At 37.0% G+C, this 17,581-nt stretch overlaps 1 long non-coding RNA gene across 1 annotated transcript; it reads right to left on the bottom strand.

Annotated features, from left to right (window-relative positions):
* Window positions 1-7,513: 7,513 nt before the first annotated feature.
* On the bottom strand, window positions 7,514-16,926 carry LOC118730412. Its single transcript, XR_004991458.2, has 3 exons — window positions 16,916-16,926; window positions 10,247-10,251; window positions 7,514-7,819 (listed from the first exon to the last, which is right to left on the bottom strand). It is a non-coding gene; the product is annotated as an uncharacterized LOC118730412 (long non-coding RNA).
* Between the last annotated feature and the right edge of the window lie 655 nt (window positions 16,927-17,581).

The raw sequence follows: 17,581 nt of genomic DNA, 5'->3' as shown, positions 1-17,581 counted from the left end.
AAATTTTTAGAGATAAGAGTTTTTTAAATTATCATGGCATAGTCAGGAATTAGCATTCTCCATCCCTGATCAGATGTTTTGAGTTCTAATTTACAGGTGAAAGTTTAATTGGAAGATACAAAGAAAGGCATCAGTGTACCATTCTAAGATCTTCTGGCAAGACTACTTACAAATATTTAGTAGTAAAAGGGATAGTATTCCGTATTAAGTGACTTCATTCTTTCATTAAAATGAGATCTTATAATGTAAAAAAGCATTTGAGTAAATATATTAGAATATTGAACTTCTTGGTCTATAAATATAATCTATATTTGACAAGATTACTAAAATAATTCAATAAAACAAAGATAGTCTTTTAGAGAAATGATGGTGGAACAACTGGACATGCACAGCAAAAAAACAAAAACTAAACATAAACCTCATAATATTCATACCAAGTAAATCAAAATAGATGATCAACCTAAATGTAAAAGAAAAAACTATAAAATAACAATGATATATTCTAAATTATAAGTTTTAAGATATAATGCCAAAGTGTAATCTATGAAAGAAATTATTGATAAGTGGACCTCATTAAAATTAAAAACTTCTACTCTGAAAAAGACATTATCAAGAGAATGAGAAGGCATGCTATAGCCTGGGAGAAATTATTTGAAAAATATATATCTGATAATGAGTTGTTATCCAATATATACAAAAATACTATAAAAACTCAATAAGAAAACAATGTGATTAACAATGAATATCAACTTCACCAAATAAGATATACAGATGACAAGCATCAGAGAAGGTGTTCCATATCATATGTCATTAGGGACCCGCAAATTAAAACAACTATACACCTATTTGGAATCGCCAAATAGGTGTATAATGGTACAAATCCAGGACACTGACAACAATAAATGCTGATAAGGATGTGAAGCAACAGGAATTCTCACTCACAGTTGGTGGGAAGACAAAATGGCATAGCCACTTCTGAAGACAGTTTGGTGATTTCTTATAAAACTAAACATACTCTAACTTTACAATCCAGCCATCACACTCCTCAGTATTTACTCAAAAAGGTTAAAAACGTATGTCCACATGAAAGCCTGCACAGAGATGTTTATACTAGTTTTATTCATAATCGCCAAAACTCAGAAAAAAATCAATATGCCTTCCAGTGAGTGAATAGACAAATCATCTGTGGCATAACCAGACAATGGAATTAGTACAAAAATGAATGCAGAGATTAAAAGAGAGAGAGATAAGTCCATTGCAGCTTTGAATATCTTTAGGGCATTGAAACTATTCTGAGTAGTCATTATCCATTTGTCCAAACCCAGAGAACGTATAATACCAAGTTTGAACCCTACAGTTAACTATAAAATCTGGATGATAATGATGTTGGTTCATCTTTTATAATGCTCTGATATGAAATATTGTTAGTGGGGGAGGCTGTGCATGTGTAAAGACAGGGGATATATGGGGAATCTCTGTACTTTTAGCTCGGTTTTGCTGTGCACATAAAACTGCTCAAAAAAAAAAACAAAGTAAATAAAAAATAATGTACTGCATTGTCTTTTATTTTGCTCCCACTCTTTCCTCAGAGTAGCAGTATCTCTCCCTTTTTTCTTTTTTATTCTTATTTTTTGTCTTTTTCATTTATGCTTCTGCCCCAAGACTTCTCAACTCTCTAATCTTATTTCACTGCTCTGGCTCCAAGACTCATTACTACTTTTAGGTTAAAAATTCACCCTTGATTGACATTACTTTAAAATGCATGGTTATTTGTAATAACTGTAAGTTCATACTACCTAAAAATATAGAAGTATCTCGGTAAAACAAAATTGCATTTCAAGCTTAAAACCTTAGCTTGTATACAAAACTGTAAAGATAAAAGCACTATTGATTTCTTCTGGAAAAAGATGTCATTAGTAAGGAGAACCATGCACTTCCTCCCACATTTTCTTCCCAACTCATAATTCAGAGCCCTTAACCCCCTCAAAAGTGTGGGAAGCCCTTGCCTCTTCTTCCATGCCTCACGCCAGAGGGAGCAAGTGGCCTTTCCTGGCTGGTGGGACGGAGAGAGGCTGCCATCTGGTGGCCAGTGTTTTCTGGTGGCAGAGGCAGGTGGTGCTGAATGTGAAAGGTCACAGCTGGTCTCCCTTGTGCTCCTCTCCTTCCCAGGGAAGGGCGCTCTGGCCCTCCGTGCCTCTCACCAAGTGGCTGTCACAGCAGAGTGTTAAACAGAAGTCTGGTGCAAGTGGTGTTCTAGAAGTTAGGTTCCTCAGCTGTGAAGCCTATGTTTTATTTGTTTCCTGTGCCCAGTTCTTAGTTGGCACATAGATCAGAGCAGAGGAGAGGAGAGGATGCCTAGTTAGCATGCCCTCAAGCCCATACAAATCAATGAAACATTCTATTGCTTTTTAAAAAGTCAATACAGAGCTAGAAAATATAGAAACATATATATAAATGTGACATTCATGTCACAAGTTTGCAGGTCATCTCCAAGGGAAAAGGGGCGGGGGGGATTCCATTTAAAATTTTATAAAATTCTCATTGTTTTCTTCAACCTCCCTGCCCTTTCTCCATGGCTGACTCCTATATCCACAGCCATTACTTGCATTCTAAAACTTTATCAAATATTTAATTAGAAGGAAGAGCAAGTAGAATTGGCTGGAAGTGAAAAAGCTTGTGAAAAGTGAGACAGAGCCAAAGACCAGGGCTACAGGCTTTATTGGAGGAGAAGGACCTTGCCGGGCTGCCTTGCAAAGGAAGAGAGCACACATGCAGGAGTGAACATGCCTTTTGAGGGGAGGAAAGGGAAGGGATAGGGCTTAGGGTACTAGGCATGCCCTGATTGGAGGTTTCATATAAGGCACATGATTAGGGACTTAGGGACTTAGGAATCAGGGGCTTAGGGTATTTGGCAGGTGCTGATTGGTGGTGCAATGTACAGTCCATATAAGGTGTCTGGTTAGGTGCTCAGGAATGTCCAGGATGCAGGTGCAGTTTACGTCATTCTCCATCCATCAGTTGGGGGAAGGGAGGATCTATCACTTTGCAGAGGAGAATGTTGGAGAGAAAGCACAATAATAAATAAAATAATCAAAAGAAGATCCTAAAGAAGTTGCTTGCTGCATATGCAATAACCTCTCCTTCTCTGAACCTCTCCTCAAAATGAATGAGCAATATGAAATATAAAAATGCTGTAAAGGTAACTTATCCTTGTTGTTATCTTTGAATGCTGAGAGAAAAACTTAATGTAAATAGTAAAACAGTTAAATTGGTATCAAATTGGTAAGGTATACATATATTCTAGGCAAAAAATTTTATAGCCCCTTATATAAATGTGAGACATATGAAAGAAAAGTATCTCTAGTGGTTTCGGGAGTTGGTGTGCTCACAAGTGGTCATTTAATTTGAGGTACAAAGAGTTGTTGGTGTCTGGCCTTCCTGGATATTTAACTGAAGCAAATAATTTGTGGAAGATGAGTTATCATTACAGTAAATGAGGTGGAGGGGAGTAAGTGAAGCAGCATTCGAGACAGCGGGAAATAAAAGGCTTAGGGGGCTACTGAGCCAGAAAGGGGGATTGAAACAGACCTGGTGTAGCCTAGTCATTAGTGAGTGAAGTAATGAACTAGGAAGAGATGGGGTTTAGTTATGGTTCGCCAAGTGGGAATGAGAACTTCCCAGATGTTCCATATGGTCTGTAATTCAAATGTTTTGTACCTTCGGGTCAAAATTTTCAAATAGATAACAGATGTAGAAAGGATTCAAAATTTCATGCACACACCATGGAGGTTAGCTTTCAAAATGTCAGGGCTTGTGTGCAAACTCCTCTCTTTAGAAGTAGGATTTAAAATAAAACCTGTTAGACCTCCGGCAGAATTCCAGTTGAGAAAAAGAGTTTCAGATTAATAATAGCTTTATTTTTACATACAATTTCAAATGGTACAAAACAGCTCCAGGGATTTTAACATGACAGTAACAATTCAAGAGCTATTGGGGTTCAAAAGAACAATTCTTGCCAAATGGCCTTTTGCTAAAGAAAATATTTTAAATTGAAGATATGGAGATATTAATTCCATATACAAGTGGACATAAAGTCCAATATTTCAAAATACCAATTTCATCTTAAAGGAAAGGACACAGAAATTATAAGAGCAATGAAAAATTCTTGTCATTTAAAAAACATATTAGAGCTAAAGGAATTATTATATTTTTTGTATTTTCAAAAGTAAAATATAAGCAACTGCATAAACATTGGTGAGGTCCTATGTGATATAGTGACATCATTTCTTCCTTCCTTCCTTCCTTCCTTCCTTCCTTCCTTCCTTCCTTCCTTCCTTCCTTCCTTTCTTCCTTCCTTTCTTTCTTCCTTTCTTTCTTTCTTTCTTTCATCTTTCTTGTTGAAAGCATTACACATGCCCATTTTCTTCCCCATTGACCTCTCCCATACCACCCCAACCCCAGCTTAGGCCTTCACCACCCTATTGTCTGTGTCCACCTTCCCCCACCTTCCCTCTCAAATTTGACAGTCTATTCTATTCTTCTCTTCTATGTCTCTGCATCTATTTTTGTTCATCAGTTTATGTTGTTTATTAGATTACACATGAGAGTGAGATCATATGATACTTAATTTTCTCTGACTGGGTTATTTTGCTTAGCATGATGCTTTCCAGGTCCATCAGTGCTGTTGCAAATGGTAAGAGTTATTTCTTTTGTACATCTATGAAGTATTCCATTTGTCAATCCACTCATCTACTGATGGGCACTTAAACTATTTCCAAATCTTAGCTATTGTAAATTGTTCTGCTATAAGCATAGGGGTACATATATTATTTTTAAATGAGTATTTCTGATTTCTTAGAATATATTCCTAGAAGTAGGATCACTGGGTCAGAATTTTTGAGGAAATTCCATATTGTTTTCCAGAGCCTGAACCAATATGGATTCCCAACATCATTGTATGAGAGTACCCTTTTCTCCACATCCTGGCTAGCACTTGTCATTTGTTGATTTGTTGATGGTAGACATTCTGACATGTGTGAGGTGGTACCTCATTGTCATTTTAGTTTGCATCTCTCTGATGTTCAGTGACTAAGCATTTTTAGTATGTTTCTTGGCCATCTATATGTACATTTTGGAGAAGTGTCTGTTTAAGTCCTTTGCCCATTTTTTAATTGGATTATTTGCCTTTCTTTTGTTAAGTTGCATCAGTTACTTATATATTTTGGATATCAACCCCTTATCAGATGTATCACTGGCAAATATGTTCTCTCATGCAGTGGTCTCCCTTTTCATTTTGTTGTTGGTTTCTTTTGTTGTGCAGAAGTTTTTTTATTTTTTTATTTTTATTTTTTAATATATTTTATTGATTTTTCACAGAGAGGAAGAGAGAGGGATAGAGAGTTAGAAACAACGATGAGAGAGATTCATCGATCAGCTGCCTCTTGCACACCCCCTGCTGGGGATGTGCCCGCAACCAAGGTACATGCCCTTGACCGGAATCGAAACTGGGACCTTTCAGTCCGCAGGCCGACGCTCTATCCACTGAGTCAAACCGGTTCTGGCTATTATTATTATTTTTATGTAGTCCCATTTATTTATTTTCTCTTTTGTTTCCCTTGTCCTAAGAGATGCATTAGCAAACATATTACTATGATATGTCTAAAATTTTGCTACCTATAGTTTCTTCTAGGATTTTTATTGCTTCATAACTTACATATTTTTAATATATAAACATTTTTATTACTTTATTGACTAAGGTACCACATATTTGTCATCACTTCCCATTCCCATCCCAAACCCCTCCCCACGCATGCCCTCACCCGCTTCTTGACCATGATCACTGGTTAAGTTCATATGCATGCACCCAAGTCTTTTGGTTGATCTCTTTCCCTTATCCCCACCCTCCAATACCTTTCCTCTGAAGTCCAAAAGTCTGATCAATGCTGTTCTTGTTCATCTGTCTATGTCATTCATCATTTCCCCTAGATGGGTGAGCTCTAGTGATACTAGAAATACACTTGTAAGAACCGAAATGAGAAAAGCAATAATGGTTATGCTGAGAGGCAAATGAATCAGTCTGTAGTGAGTTTCTTTCTGGGCCAACAGTTCTTTAAGTCCCAATTTCTATGTCAAACAGTTCCCCATGTGTACATGTCAGCAATGATATTTCAGTTCTGGATGGTGGACAAATGGTGGTAATGCAGGTCCAACCCTTTTTGGATTGGTCCTGGGCAGCCTGCAGTGACACACAGCTGCTGACTGCTAGTATGCATAGCAAGACATCGTTAGCATCTTCCATCTCTGGACTGTTTCTCTTCTGTCTTCATGGCTGGAGCACTCCTGTCAATTCCTCTTTGTTGCAGGAATCCACATGGTCTCAGAGTTGTTTTCTGAAAATATACAAACATATTCTTGACCAAAAGTTAATAAAGGAATCTTTTCTATAAATTTGACTTGTGATTCTTTTTCATTTTTTGCCCAAATAATTTTCCTCTGGTTGTTTTGAGACCATGTATGTTTTCCATGGGTGTCTTACTGTTAGCATAACAAATGAAAGTTAATTTTCTAAAGTACAAATTTTCTAGATGTAATTTACTTACAGGATATTTTTCCTTAGATGATATTCTTCTACTATCCCCCCTTTTTATTTAAATATTAGGAGGCTTTTGGAAATTTTATAATGTTATCTTGATAGCTTTCAAATTTTAATTTTTTGCACTAAAATATGACTGCTTTAGGTTCATTACATGTTATGCAATTTTACCATGAGATGAACTACCAATAAAATTTTTAATTAACACTTTAGAAACAGCTTTTTTTGTCCAGTACACTTGATTTTTTCTAGAATATTTGCTTATTTTTCAATTAGCCAATTTAAATCAGCCTGAAAACTTGACTACTATTTTACTGTCAAATTTAATACTCTAAATTGAGAAAAGCCATAATGGTTATGCTGAGAGGCAAATGAATCAGTAAGGACTTGTGTGCATGCATATGGGCCTAGCCAGTGGCCATGGACAACGTGGAGGGGGGGGAGGAGGGGAAGGGCATATGTAGGGAGGGGTTTGGGATGGGATTGGGGGAATGAGGACAATTATGTGATACTATAATCAATAAAAAAATGGAGAAAATAAATAAATAAATAAATAAAAGCAGAACACTTTACTATAAAAAAAATTAATACTCTAACAAACATCTTATTTTACCCTGTAAATATTAGTGGAAAGGATGATTTGCCTTCTTGAGTAGGCCCTGAGCATTTCTGTTGCTAGGCTGGGTATAGATATCTAAAACCCCAGTTTCCCACATCATGGGTACAAGATGATTCAAACAAATCTTGTTGCAGTGAGAGGGCAGGTGCTGTTGGCCAAGTCTCTGTCTGTTTCCTGGGTCTGGATTTGAGCTGGGCATGGGAAGCTAAGCAGCCATGGGGGCAGGAGACCTCCCTCAGCAGGGGTGAGGGTTCAGGCCCCTGCAAAGTTGGGGTGTGAAGGTCTATGCCTCACCTCTGTTGAACCCCAAGTTCTCTCCTGATGGCCCCTCTGTGCTGTGCCTATCTTAGGTTGTTCCTTCCCTGTGGAATCGTACCTGTCTCTGGCTAAACAGCCATCCTCTGGGGCCAAGCAGGGTGATGTGAGGTTCAGTTCTGTCTCCTTGGAAGCCTATTCCTCTGTGGCCTGCATGCCCAGCACCTGCCTTGGGATCCCCTCGCATGCTGGCACGGCCCCAGCATTGATCACATAACTTGTGAAACCCAGGTTTCTTCTCCAGGGAGGGCCCAGCTCGCCCCACTGGGCAAGAGACAGATCCATGGTACCAGCTACCCAGAGGCTTCAACCTCGGCATGAACAGAAAGCTCAGGCAACAGCTGTAAACAATTGGATTGTGAGAAGAGGGTCCCTCTTGGTCAAAAGGGCAAGGGGGCAAATATAGAATCCTCAGGTGCCTTCCCAGGAGGCCCTCTACACAGTGGAAGGGATTAAATACTTTCATGTCATTTTTAAATTGCTGTCAGACATTCAAAGTTTGTAAGTTTGTTTGGGATAATTGTATATTATGCTGTTGTAATTCTAAAATATCTAGAGATATGTTACCTTTGTCTCAAAGCACCAAAAAGATGATTTTTATTGATACCCAAGGGTGCGAGGTACTATTATAGGTAATGGGGGTAACACAAATCTGGGAAAAATTATAATGACATTGTAAGAATAATATCATGTAATATAACTTATATTTAAGTCTTCTATCCATTTGGAGAAAACTGGACAGTAACATGCAAAAAAAAATGAAATAAGACCACCAACTTAATTAATACACAAGAATAAGTGTATTTTTACTTATCTTATCTATTCAGCTATAATGACAGACTTAAAATTTAGGATTAAGAAACCATTTAAAATATCTACAAGCAATATCTGGTCATCTTCAATACAGTAACCTGGAGTTTATACAGCAAGAGATTAGAAAAATCCAGAATATATAGCACTCCAAAAAATTGTCAATATTTTGAAAAATTGAAAAAATAAAAACACAGTTGATAATTTTACTTTTTTTCTTTTTTCCTTTACTGCATCTAAATGTGTCATTATTTCAAAGCCATTGATTATTGTTATAAAATATATTTTAATAGCTTTAGAGTAGATGAACCTGTGAATAATCAATATTTCTTTAACCTGTTTCCTGTTGGTGGGCAGGATTTTTTCCTAAAATGTCAATACTGAAATGACAGTACAGTGAATAGTCTTGTAAATCTGTTTCTATATTTATGATAGTGTCATTATTTCCTAGAATTAAATTTTTGAATCAAATTTTATGAATATTTTAATCAATATGTTCAAATAGTTCCACAAAGATGCTACACTTTGACTAACAATAAACCTAGAAAGGGATTGTTCCTATAACACAAGACTAATGTATCATTTTGAAAAATTTATTTTAATATGGGAAAGTTCCTTTTAGTTTTATTGTTCTTTGGTTGAGCATATTTCATATTTTCTTTTTTATATTTCTCATTTAATTATTTTCAAGCTTTATTAATCTTAATCTCTATTGCTTATTTCCTCCTGAAATACTCAAATCTTTCTGTATGTGTAATATTAATTTTTATTTGATATTTATTACATACGATTAATAGCTTATAAGTCATATGCTATACATGCTTTTCTATGTTTATTTTGCTTTTACTTTTGCTTTTACATACACATATATGCATATATAATATAAACTTTAACATTTTACAGCATAATTTTCTGATTTTTATAATTTGTAAGAGTAATTCACGTTAAAATGATATAAACATTTATAATATCACTAGAGTCTCGATGCATGAAATTCAGAGGTCATTCCGCTGTTTGGCCATCTGGTCTAATTAGCATATTATGCTTTTTATTATTATAGATTATTTATTAGTCCTCTTTATATTTTAGTATTTAGTCTCTAGAAATTCAATTTTTAAAACAAATTTTGTTTGATAATCTGACTTTTTAATGTATTCATTCAGCTATCTTCATACTAATTGTTTGACAAGTAATTATTTTTAGTCATGTTTTCATTTGAATGGTATATATCAATTTTCTTGATGTTAACCCTTACCACTTGAGTTTTACATATTTTGATAGCCTTTATTATGAATTTATGTTGCACTTAATTCACTTATATTTATTGTCATAACTGATAAGATTTCTCTTATTTTTATATCAATTTAATTATTTACTTTTTATTATCATTGTTTCTATTTATTTTTAGTCCTTTGATTTATGGACTATTTCTAATATAATTGATTTTGCTTTCTGTAAGTTGGTCCTTTTAATTTTAAAAAAAATAATTATTTTGTTTGAACCTATATTTTGTTATCAATATTAAAAATTATATTATCCATTCACTCCTTGTTTTAAGGTGACTGTATTAGCATACTTTTAAACTTCCTCTATTTATCCTCTTTTAATACCCCCTTTATGGTATAAAATCTAGGATCAGAAAACCAATTCCTTGTATTTATATTTTGTTCTAATCTTTTTTTCAAAATATATATTTTAGTGATTTCAGAGAATCATTATTTGGCTGCCTCCTACATGCCCCCTAATGTGGATCGAGCCCACAACCTGGGCATGTGCCCTGACTCTAAATAAAACTCAGACCTCCTAGTTCATAAATTGATGTTCAACCACTGAACCACACTGGTCAGGCCTAATCTTCTGGTTTAAAAAATGTTAATGGTATGTATGTTTCTTTTCTTTTATAATCTGACCTTTTCTTTTATAATCTGACCTTCTCTCCAAGTACCTGAGGTGGCTGTCCTCCAGGTGTTATCGCTAATGTTCCTCACAGAGAACTTAGCATATGGCAGCTCTGAGCTCCCCAATGCAGTCAATGATAAGGATTTAAGGAAACTGCAAGAATTTAGCCTCTCTGTTATCTGGGTCTGTTTATATGTGTACTATCAGCTCTAATCAGTATGTTGTTGGAGTAAGTGTCATATTATTATAATAGTACTAAAGGCCCAGTGCATGAAATTCGTGCACAGAGGGTGGGGTGTCTTCAGGCCAGCCTGCACCCTATCAAATCTGGGACCTCTCAAGGGCAGTTGAACATCCCTTTTACAATCCAGGACTGCTGGTGCCCAACTGCTCTTCTGCCTGCCTTCCTGATTGCCCCTAACCACTTCTGCCTGCCAACTTGCTCACCCCCTAACCACTCCCCTGCCAGGCTGGTTGATGCCTAACTGCTTTCCTGCCAGCCTGTTTGCCCCTAACTGCCCTCCTCTTCAGGCCTGGTCATCCCTAACTGCCCTTTCCTATAGGCTTGATCTCTCACAACTGCCCTCCCTTGCAGGTTTGGTCCTTCCCAGTTGCCTTTCCCTGCTGGCCTGAACATCCCCAACTACCATACCTTAAAGGCCTGGTCTCTCCCAACTGTCCTCCCCTGCTGGCCATCTTGTGGCAGCCATCTTTGCCCACATGGAAACAGCCATCTTGTGTGTTGGAGTGATGGTCAATTTGCATATTACTCTTTTATTATATAGGACTAGAGTCCTGGTGCATGAAAATTCATGCACTTGAGGGGTGGCAGGCATCCTTCAGCCTGGCCTGCTCCCTCTCACAATCCAGGAGCCCTTGGGCAATGTCCTACTGATGGCTTAGGCCCATTACTTGTGGGGAGTAGGCCTAAGCCACAGTCTGGCCTCCCTCTGTAGGTGGCCTATCAGGGGATGGCATCCCACCTTCCATCCCCACCCAACATTGCCCCTCCCCCACTGCTGGTCACTCTCCCCTCCTCACCCATCATTGCTCCCTCCCTCTGCCCACTGGCATGCTCCTTAGCTGGCCTAAAACCACCTGCTCGCTGGACTTGACCCTGCCAAATGGTCGCTCTGCTGTTTGGTGGATTTGTACATTACACTTCTATTATATGGGGTGTCATATGAATATTGTACCCTAAGAATTCAACTCAAAAGAATGTAACCCAATAGTGTTATCACACAGGGGTACGGATGGGGGGGGGGAATTATTGGGAAAAATACTGAGGTGCTTTAAACTCCTCAGATTTTGTGGCTTAAGCCAAAGAATACCTTAAGGTCACTTAGGTCAGCTGAAGCAGGACAAGAAGATTGAGAACAATTAGAGGTGCACACACTTTTTTAAACAAGCCAAGGTGCTCTAAGGCTTGCTTATGGCTACGTTCTCTCTTGCTAACATTGCTGCCAGAGCCTGGGCCATCTGCAATGTGTTCCCATTTATCCTTGGGGCAGGGAATGGATCACAAGAAAAACATCTGATTTTTAACTGATCAGATACCTGTTTTACCTGTAGGATGAAGACTTGACATAATGTTCACATCAATGTCTGTAAGTAAGGCATTGTGTGTATTAACACTAGCAATGAACTATTTCACATTATTGAATTACAAATAGAAATGAAATTTCTGAGTTAAAGCAATCATAAATGTAGGAAATGTAGCTTAAGTTAGTAGTTGGGTTAACAAAGAAGCAGCTAGAGGACTCTTAGGACCTCCAACTACTACTTTGAAGATCAGTGTGGAGACAGGGATCCCCTGCTAAGTAGGTAACCCTTGCAGAGTGCTGTTCTCATGACTACAACATACTACTTGAAAATGTCATCAGAAAGGCACCGTGCTTGAGAACCAATACTTTGGAGCCCAGCATATGATCCAAATGTCCAGCTGTTCATAGGTGGAATCACACTCAGAATAGTAAAATGGTTTTAGTCTGGGATGGGAACATGCCTTGAATCTACAGATAAATAAACCTATGTGTCATTGGAGATAATATTCATGTGTTTACTGCTTCCCAATGTTACCTGTGAAACAAAGTGAACTGAACTTTAAATTTTATAAAGATCCTTCGGGGAAAGGACAGGGGACATCTGTAATACTTATAGCAATAAAGATAAATTTTTAAAAAAGGACTTACCCTTAGGGCTGTAGGAAATTCCATTCATACAGGTTGTATGATGCAGGAAACAGTTCCCTAAACAATAGAATGTATAAATTTGGACCAGTTTTGTATGTCATTGCTACTTTGGGGATCAGAGTAGCAAACAAAACTATTTTCCATAATATTCTTTCCCCTACACTATTTTTTTCTTTTTTAAAAATCACTGTGGGCCGAAACCAGTTTGGCTCAGTGGATAGAGCATCGGCCTGCGGACTGAAAGGTCCCAGGTTCGATTCCGGTCAAGGGCATGTACCTTGGTTGCGGGCACATCCCCAATAGGGGGTGTGCAAGAGGCAGCTGGCTGATGTTTCTCTCTCATCGATGTTTCTAACTCTCTATCCCTCTCCCTTCCTCTCTGTAAAAACTCAATAAAATAAAAAAGTAAAAATAAAAATCACTGTGGATGAATTTAATGAGGATGGATTCAAACTGGAAAAATAAAAAAATAAAGGTGATGTAAAGTCAATGTGATAGGATATTATTTTCTTTTAAACAAAGAAGAAAATAATACTACTTCCATTTTCTCTTTTTTGTGTTGTTATGTCTATTGTAAAATAATGTGATTTGTTAAACTAATGTTCCAGTTTTGCACACGCATGCATATGTATATGTATATGTATATGTATTTGTTTATGTATATGTATTATAAATAGAAAATATTATCTGAGTGTAATAAAGATATAAATGTGAAATTTTCAATTTTAATATATTTTTCCTTGACATGATGTATATAGTAGATTTATATGCTAGATATTACATTAATATTAACATTGGGAATCAGAAAGTAAAAGTGCCTATGTTTCCTAACAAGATATTATAGCCTTGGGGTAGTTAACATTTTTCAATGACAAAGACAAAAGCTGTGTGTGGATTTTAGAAGAAATCCCCTGAGAATTTGAGTGTGCTTCACATTGCACAGGGTGGTATCTAGTTAGGAAATGCTGAGGTGGCAGCCAGTAAATGGGTGCTGTGCACATTTCCCTGTTAGAAATGATACTTGTTCAGTTTTTCCCATATCTACCAAAGCTTTGTACTCCTTTCTCTTTACTTTCTTTTTTTAATTTCCGGTGCCTAAACTCCAATAGAAACTTGATTCCATTAACACTATTCCTCCCACTTCAATATCCATGATTTAGAGTACCATTGGTAATATATACTCCAAAGCCTGGATTTTTATAAATTGAATATATTTTAATAGTTATTTTTACTGGACTTAGATCATTTCTATAAAACAGGCTTATATAATATAATTTAATTTAGCCAATAATATGCAATATACAGAATGCTATATAAATCTTGAAACATTCACCGAATAGTTTAGATACAAGAAAAAAGTTAAAACTAAAATATGAGATGGAATCTACAATGCACCTTGAGAAAGTTCAAATACCATGGGAAGAAATGGCCAGTCATATCTGCTTGATGGGGTAAAAATTCTTTCATAAAGTGTTACCAGAGACAGATCTAGAAGCTCACAGCAGAATATAGGGAAAACTTTTTTAGACACTTACTTGCATAAATAAAAATGAATGCTGCAATGGGGATGTTATGGTGGAGAGTTAAATTCAGATATGATGTACCATAGAATATTAGAAAATCTGACATAAAGTTTGAAATGCCATTTAGGACAACACTGTTCTGAACTTTAATTGCTAAGGTAAGAAATACCCATTATTTTCAGGCAGCATCAGAAAAAGTGTATTCAGGTGAGTGATGCCATCATCCTGGCAGCATCATAGATAATGATATAGGCATCTGTTTACAAAGCAGGACTCAGGAATGAAGGTATTAATGAGGAAAGTTCAGTTAAAAGGCTATTTCACATTCTCTAACCTCTGAATTTCAGTTACCCCTTCTGTAAAAAATAAAAACCTTATAGCATTGTTATAAGGATGAAATTATTTGTGGAAAGCAAAAGTGGGCACAAAATAAATGGTAGTTCTTGCTAATATTATAAATTATGTAGATTTAGGGAATAATAATATTACCTGAAGATTTTAAAAGTGTGCAGTGAAATAACATTTGTTAAAGAGCTTTGTGAGCAATGGAGTCCTACAAAAGTATAATATATATATATATATATATATATATATATATATATATATATATATATATATATATAACAAGCAACCAGAAGACCTAATCACAATGATGTGCACTGCAGCCAGCCAACCAGCCTGATGGGGGCAGGGCCAGCTGGCCAACCTCCTACAGTCCTTCCCCCAGCTTGCCCCAAGCCCAATCACCCCCCCCCCCAATTGGTGACAAGGCCAACTGATCTCCCATGTTCCCACCCCTCCCTGGACCAGCTCTGATTGACCGCAATTGGAGGCAGGGTCAGCAGCCAACCTCCTGCAAGCCCTCCCCCTAGCTGGCCCCAATGGCCCCAATCTGGGTGGGCCAGTCAGGCTCCACCCATGCACAAATTTGTGCATTGGGCCTCTAGTGATGTAATAATTATTTGATTTATAATCTTTAAGGGTTGGTGATATGAAAGAAAAAAGTGTTGCTTCAAAAAAATGTTTGTGTTGGATGGCTAGCAGGGAAAGGGAAAGAATGTGGAGTGGAAATGCATAACTTTAGATAGAACTGTTTGATTTTGTTGAAATATTAAGGAAACAGATATAAAAAGATTCTGGGGTAGAAAAAGATTGAGGTGATTAGGGAATCATCCACCGGGTATCATTTGAAGCTTTGGAAATGGAGAGTTATGACTAAGGATGGATTATAGAGAAAAACTAAAGACTACAAGCACAAACTTAGAGATTTTCTATATTTGGGAATGGAATCATGAATAGGAGCCAGAGATGTTCTCAGAGAGATGGGCAGATTATTAAAGTTCAGTAATCCCTCTGCACATCTGCTCAATTAATATTGTGTATATATAAGCTCAATCATCTCTGTACTCATTGCACACTGTACCTCAGGACATCAACAAAGGGTTCACCATACAAACAAAAACAATTACCCATTTCTGACTAATTCACCATGCTAGACGTGGTCTAAGGAAAGCCAGTATCTAATATTCCAAGAACATCCTAGAAAGGCTTCAGAAAATATAAGCAACAGGTGTTTAGATCTGCACTCTTTACCCAGAAAGCCAATGGGAAGGGCATTTTGGGGTGGGGAATCCCTACACCTGAAGAGAGTCATGTCAGCTGAGGCAAGAGAAAGAGAGAGTGCATGGCATTTGGAGCAACATGTAGTTGGGAAAGTCTGTGTGACCTTATAAAAAACAAGGGAAAAAATCTCAAAAGATGTAAGTATCAGTTGAAAAACTCCACCATATTTGTTGTTAACCAAAAATAATAATAAAAACTGTTTAGAAAATGAGTACTCCATGTCAAGCATACCATTGCTTCAGAATTACTGAATTTAATACAGTAATTTAGTGTCACTATCATACCCATTTAAAAGATGATAACACTGAAGCATCAGTAATTTAAAGGAGTAGCCTATATATATTTTCTTCTTTTTTAGAGAAAATATTTTTATTGATATCAGAGAGAAAGGGAGAGGAAACTAGAAACATCAATGATGAGAGAGAATCATTGATTGGCTGCCTCCTGCAGGCCAGGCCCTCTACTGGGGATGGAGCGCACAACCCTGGCATGTGCCCTTGACCAGAATCAAACCTGGAGCCTTCAGGCCGACACTCTATCCACTGAGCCAAGCCAGCTGGGCCCCACATATTTTCTTTAAATATTTCCTTCAACTTCTTTATCCAATTGTCCCCAAACCCCCATCTTGGGCATTGGCCAGTCTGTTCCATATATTCATGCTTCTGGCTCCATTTTCTTTGTCAGTTTACTTTGTGAGATCACATGATATTTGTCTCTCCCCGACGGGCTTATTTCATTTAGCATAATACTCTCCAGGTCTATCCATGCCATATCAAAGGGTAAGACTTCCTTCTTTGTTTTTTGGTCTTTGTTTGTCTGTTTTGTGTGTGTGTGTATGTGTGTTATTTTTGTTTGTTTGTTTGCTTGCTTGCTTTTTTATAGCTGCATAGTATTCATTGTGTAAATGTACCACAGTTTTTTATACACTCACCTGTTGATGGGCACTTGGGCTGTTTCCAGATTTTAGCTATTGTAAATAACACTGCTATGAACATAGGGGTGCACATATTCTTCCTAATAGGTGTTTTGGGATTCTTAGGATATATTCCCAGAAGTGGAATCACTGCCTGAGTCAAAAGGCAGTTCCATTTTTAATTTTTGGAGGAAATGCAATAATGTTTTCCATAGTGGCTGCCTTGATCTGCACTCCACGAACAGTGCACAGGGTTCCTTTTATTCCACATCCTTGCCAGCACTTGTTTATTAATTTATTGACAATAGCCATTCTGGCAGGTGTGAAGTGGTACCTCATTGTAGTTTTAAGTATCACCCCCAATCAAGTGTCACAATTGAGATTCAAAACTAGTTTTAACCATAGCTGGAATATATAAACATTCCCAACCATTATCCCAGGAAATAATCAATGTCAAAAAACAAGAGTATGCAAAGAAACTGTATTTGAAGAGTAAATGGTTAATGAGAAAGGGAACAAAAACCTATCTTTCAAATTGGATCTTTTCTAACTAAAATCATCTGAATAAAATAAAAGAGATCACAAAAACTGAAGTGATAATTTTTAAAGGTATATTTATCCCTTAATATGTGAAATGCACATAGGGGTCAATAATCTCCAATCACCAGGGCCAACAGTCCCTACTAAGTAGCTCTGAGAATCTCTGGAAAGCACTGGGCTGCCCATGGACCTCACCACATCTCTTCATTATTGATCAACTCTGAGACGGAAGTTTCAAAGAAAGCATACACAGGAAGATTACTCTCATTTCCCCCTCCAGTACAATATTTAGGGAACTAGTTAGAATTCTCTGCAGCACTGTGTTTCCTTGGGCTGCCATGACACTAGTGAGAGCTGGCCCCCTGTGCTGTGAGAGATGTAGGGCTCCTTTTTCTTTTACATCATTCGTGTTTGGCTTATTTAAATCAGATGCCAGTGTCCTATTATTTCTACAACATATGTCATATATTGATAAGCAGTATGTTATCATTTTCAAAAATGTTTACAAAAATATTTCATCAAATTACTATCCATATGAAACAGCCTTACAAAAGT

The sequence above is a fragment of the Pipistrellus kuhlii genome, unplaced genomic scaffold, assembly GCF_014108245.1.
Source record: "Pipistrellus kuhlii isolate mPipKuh1 unplaced genomic scaffold, mPipKuh1.p scaffold_m20_p_1, whole genome shotgun sequence".
Lineage (NCBI taxonomy): Eukaryota > Metazoa > Chordata > Mammalia > Chiroptera > Vespertilionidae > Pipistrellus > Pipistrellus kuhlii.
This window is presented reverse-complemented; position numbering and strand designations above follow the sequence as displayed.